The sequence below is a fragment of the Triticum dicoccoides genome, chromosome 3B (genome assembly GCF_002162155.2).
Source record: "Triticum dicoccoides isolate Atlit2015 ecotype Zavitan chromosome 3B, WEW_v2.0, whole genome shotgun sequence".
Lineage (NCBI taxonomy): Eukaryota > Viridiplantae > Streptophyta > Magnoliopsida > Poales > Poaceae > Triticum > Triticum dicoccoides.
Genome location: NC_041385.1, coordinates 402098115 through 402103516, shown reverse-complemented (window position 1 = coordinate 402103516; position 5402 = coordinate 402098115).

Below are 5402 nucleotides of genomic sequence, written 5' to 3'. Positions count from 1 at the left end.
CATAGCTCTTCTGCCTGGAGTGGGCTACCTTGAGTCTATCGCGAATCAGCTTAACCTTCTCTTCAGATTCTTTAATCAAATCTGGTCCAAACAACTGACGGTCTCCAACTTCATCCACAACAACGGTGTCCTGCACCTCCTTCTGTGCAAAGCTTCGAAAAGGGCCATCTTCAAACTGGCTTGATAACTGTTATTGTAAGAGAACTCTGCATATGGCAAATTGTCGTCCCAACTAGATCCATAATCTAGCGCACAAGCTCTCAACATGTCCTCCAGAATCTGATTGACTCTCTCGATCTGTCCATCTGTTTGTGGATGAAAGGCTATACTGAATTCTAGCCTGGTACCCAAAGTCTCATGCAACTGATTCCAGAACTGTGAGGTAAACTAGGTTCCTCTGTCTGATACAATAGTCCTTGGAACTCCATGCAGACATACGATCCTGGTCATGTATATCTTGGCCAACTTAGCACTGGTGTAAGTGGTCTTCACTGGGATGAAATGAGCTACTTTCGTCAATCTATCGACCACAACCCATATCGAGTCATAGCCTGAACGAGTCCTGGGCAATCCCGTGATAAAATCCATGCCTAGCTTATCCCACTTCCATTCGGGTATCGACAATGGCTGTAGCAATCCTGCTGGCTTTTGATGCTCTGCCTTCACTCTCTGACATACATCACAAACTGCTACATACTCCGCAATATCCTTCTTCATTTCGGTCCACCAGAAACTGTCCTTCAAATCCAGATATATTTTGTATTTCCTGGGTGAATCGAATACGACGAATCATGGGCCTCATGCAGAATCAACTTTCTGATCTCCGGGTCATTAGGCACATATACGCGGTCCTCAAACCATAAGGTATCATGCTCATCCTCACGAAATCCTTTAGCCTTTCCTTTGCTCATCCTTTCCTTTATCTCGACAATCTCCTTGTCTGTCTTTTGGGCTTCTCTGATCTTATCCATCAAAGTAGACTGAATCTCCAATGCTGCTACATAGCCTCTCGAAACTATCTCCAAACTTAGCTCGTGAAGATCCTCTGCTAACTCCTTAGGCAATTCTGAAAGGGCTAGTTATCGACTAGAGGGGGGGGGGAGGTGAATAGGCGATTTTTATGAAAGTCTTCTAAACATGGGAGTTTCAAAGACAAACAATATAAACAACACTATTCAAATGCAGCAGAAGGTCGACTACACTAGACAAGCCATAGTCAAGAATTCAATGGAGTGAAAGCAAGAAGACTAATAGCAGCTAGGTAGTAAATATCAGGATGGAAGATATTATGAAGCCAATCAGAACAGACAGTCACACAGTGAAGTCAAACATATAATGCAAGCAGGCAATGACTTCACGAAGACAAACTGTAAGTAAAGAGAGGTAAGAGATAGAACCAGTGGCTTCAGAAGGACAGGGATTTGTTCGACCAGTTCCAGTTGCTGTGACAACTGTACGTCTGGTTAGGGAGGCTGAGATTCAACTCAGAAGACCGCGTCTTCACCTTATTCCCCTTGAGCTAAGGACACTTAGTCCCCGCCCAATCACTCTGGTAAGTCTTCAAGGTAGACTTCCGAACCTTCACAGACTTCGTTCACCGGCAATCCACAATGGCTCTTGGATGCTCAGAACGTGATGCCTAACCAGCTGGAGGATTCACAGTCCTCAAGTGTAACAAGTCTTCAGATCACGCGGACAGAAAGACTTCAGTGATGCCAAACACTCTTTGGGCTCTGGGTGGTTTGGGCTTTGTCCTTGCAAGGATTCTCTCTCGAAAGCTTCGACGGTGGCTTGCTCTCAAACGACAAAAGCCGTGTACTAACTCTGAGCAGCCACCAATTTATGGTGTAGGGAGTGGGCTATTTATAGCCGCTGGGCAACCCGGCCGGATTTATCCGAAATGACCCAGGGTCACTAAGGAACTGACACGTGTCACAACGGTCAGATTTCAGACGCACGCGGCAGCTTGACTTGGGGTACAAGTAAAGCTGACTTATCGGACACATGATAATATTTGCTCTCATTGTCTTCGCTCGAAGACATAGGATTTGGTTTGAGGATCACTTCAGTCACTCTGACTTTGTTCACTTGGACCCCACTTAATAGTGCGGTGGTTCCTATGACTCAACAAAGAAGAAAAGGAAACAACGAAACAACTAAGTCTTCGCGCTCCATAGTCTTCACTCAATATCTTCTCGTGTCATAGTCTTCAATGTGAATATCTTCACAGACCACCATTGTCTTCAATGTCTTCACACATTTTTAGGGGTCATCTCCGGTAGGTAAACCGAATCAAGGAGGGACTACTACCTGTGTTATCCTGCAATTCTCACAAACACATTAGTCCCTCAACCAGGTTTGTCGTCAATACTCCAAAACTAACTAGGGGTGGCACTAGATGCACTTACAATCTCCCCCTTTTTGGTGATTGATGACAAACTGGTTGAAGTTTTCAACGGGGATAAAAGTATGTGAAATTGTAAGGATTAAGATATTGTCTTCATAGATGGCAAAAAGGCTCCCCCTGAAGATGCGCATATTAATGTTTTGCGTTGGAATGCAAATGCACATGGCAGGTTGTACTTGTGGAGATCCTCTTCACCGTATGAAGACAATACAACATGCACGAACAGATATACAGGAATAATGACATGCATAATGAAAAATGGACGTCTGCGGAATGAGTTCATGCGGGATTTATCATCGCATCACACTGAATAGCAGAAAAAGTAGCAGACGACCATCAAGTTTAAGTGTTACAACTCAAAGAACCAAATGTAGCAAAACGAGAGTTGTAAGTACTAGGCAAAAGTATAGCAACCACCCGTCAGGACCCGCTTGAAGACTATCAACCTATGCTTCTCCCCCTTTTGTCAGTAAGGACCAAAAAGGTTTGAAGACATAGGCTCTACTTGTTCCCATGAGGAGTAGGTGAAGCAGCAGGGTCATCGTTGAGGTTTGGTGGTGCAGAAGAACATGGTGCAGTGTTGATACACACCGATGTCGGCAGTGGTGAAGTAGCATCATCGGCTTCATCAATAACTCTGACATTTACTGCGGCTGCAGACGAAGAGTATTCTGAATCTTCAAGAGACGGGGTTCGACGTAAAACCGCATTCCTGGGAGGATTGGAGTCAAACTTGAATCTTTTGTTGAAGCCATCGTCTTGAAGATCAGCTTCAGCACTGAGCAGTGTCAAACCCTTCCAAGTCCCCCGACAGGTTTCATGAGTGACAAAGGCGTTCTTGGTGGCAAGATTACGAATGCGATTGATATCCACCAAGAGGCTTTGCATTTGTCGCTTCTGCCAGTAATGATGCTTATCTTGTTTTTGATGCGAAGCCACAAGAAGCTCGTGGTCATTGAGCACACGGGATCGTTTGCGAGTTCTTGGAGCAATGGTGCTTTCTGTGGCTTCAGTACGTGCACGGCGAGTGTTGCCGACCAGTGGATAAACACGAGAAGCAACCTAAACACCCTCAACATGCTGGGAAAAGCTCTGACGATCTATATTGTGAAGATATAGTGCTTCCTTGGCAGGCTCTGGGTAAATGGCTTCAATGGACATATCAGCCTCTGGTAAAAATATGAGATGGTTACGAGCAGAGGGCTGATAGTCAATGGCAAAGTGGAGCTTGATTAGACGCATGATCCAAGGAGCATAGAACTTCAGACCAAAAATGTCAGATCCAGATGCAACAAACTGGCGAATGAAGAAATCTTGAGTATTGAAGCTTTTTCCATTGAGTATGTAGAAGACCAAAGTCTTCATTGCACCTTCAAGCTTTGCTGAGGAGGAATGCCCCTTGATCGGCCATAGAGTTCGCCGAATGATATGATAGATAGTGCGGGGCAGATACTCTAGGTCTTCAACAAGGAATTCCTTGGGATACTCAGCATCCTGGGGCAGTGGCTTCATCATACTAAGCATCTGGCTCATGTTGGGCTCAGGCTTCTGAAAGATGCTCTCCAATGCATCACAGTGAAGCTGACAACCAGGTTCATACAGTTCGCCTGGAGTGGAGAGGCCGGTAAGCTCAATGAGATCAAAGGCTTTGGCTTCAGGATGAACGTTGCCCGTCATCCACCCAAGGACCCATGTCGTTGTATCCTTGTTGTAGCCGCGAATATGGAGGGTTGCATAGAATTGCAGGAGAAGCTCTTCATTCCAATGTTCCTTGTCAGTGAAAAACTGCAGAAGACCAGCATCACGAAAGCAGTCTAGGGCTTCTTCAAGGCAGGGCAGACCAACAATGGCTTCAGTGTCCAGATGCATATGAGGAAATATGCGCTCCTGATTGTATAGAATACATGAGTAGTAGCTGTGCTGATGATAGCTCCAGAACCGATCTGATGATATTCTTGGCTTGGAATATGGGTTCTTGCCAGAATCGAAGAAGGTGTTGTGTGCAATGAAGCCGTTGACATTGAATGAGCCTGGTGCCTATGCAGTACCTGGGAACCTTGGCAGCCTTGGTTTTGGCTTCTGAACCTGAGGCCTGTGCTCTACATGATAGTCAAACTGAGGTCCAGGAGCAGGCGGAGGAATCAAAATTGGCCATCTGACAGGAACAAGCTCGCCTTGGTAGAATGCATGCTCAATTGTGTGGGGCCTTGGAGGCGGAACAGGAGCAGTGGCATTAGCAGAGGCTTCAGGCTGCACATTCATTGCAGGTGGAGCATTGGCTTCATTCACATTGTTAACTTGAGGCGCCACATTGGCTTCAGTCATGACAACGTCATTGGCTTTAGTGACGATGTTGGTGGCCGCCTCAGTATTCGCAACCTCCACTTGAGGAGCTAGAGGGTTGGGTACATCCACATTCTCCTAGAGAATAACTTCTTGGGTAGTAGGGGGAGTAACAACAAGCTCTTCTTGTCTTTCTTCTACTGATGCAGCTAGAATCTCTTCAGAAGCATTAGCTTCGGACACAGGAATCGTCACAGAAGGATTGTCTTCAGGAAACACTTGATGTGCCACTGAGCTGGATTGGTGTGAATCCTCTTCTATGATGGTTGTCATGGAGACTGATGGCCTCTGGCCTTTGCGAAGCCGTTGATACACGGGCGACGCTTTCGGGGATGGTGTGGTATCCTTGTAATTGTCGTCATTGACAATTGGACTGGGACCTTGCGTTGGTGAAGGACGAGGTGTACTTGGTGAGTCTTGAACTGGGGTTGCTGGTTGGGGGCGATCAGCCCATGAGGCATCTTGTAAGATTGGCGTCATAGGACGACCAATACTGATGGTTTCGCTGTTCGTGTGAACAGGCAATGATACCGTGTGGCGCTGAATCTGAGGAAGGACTTCATCATCTTCTACATTGTCTTGGGGACCAATGTCTTCAGTCGCGATGGGGTCAACGACTGGAACCTCTTGAGCTTCAGGAGCCTCTGTGGAA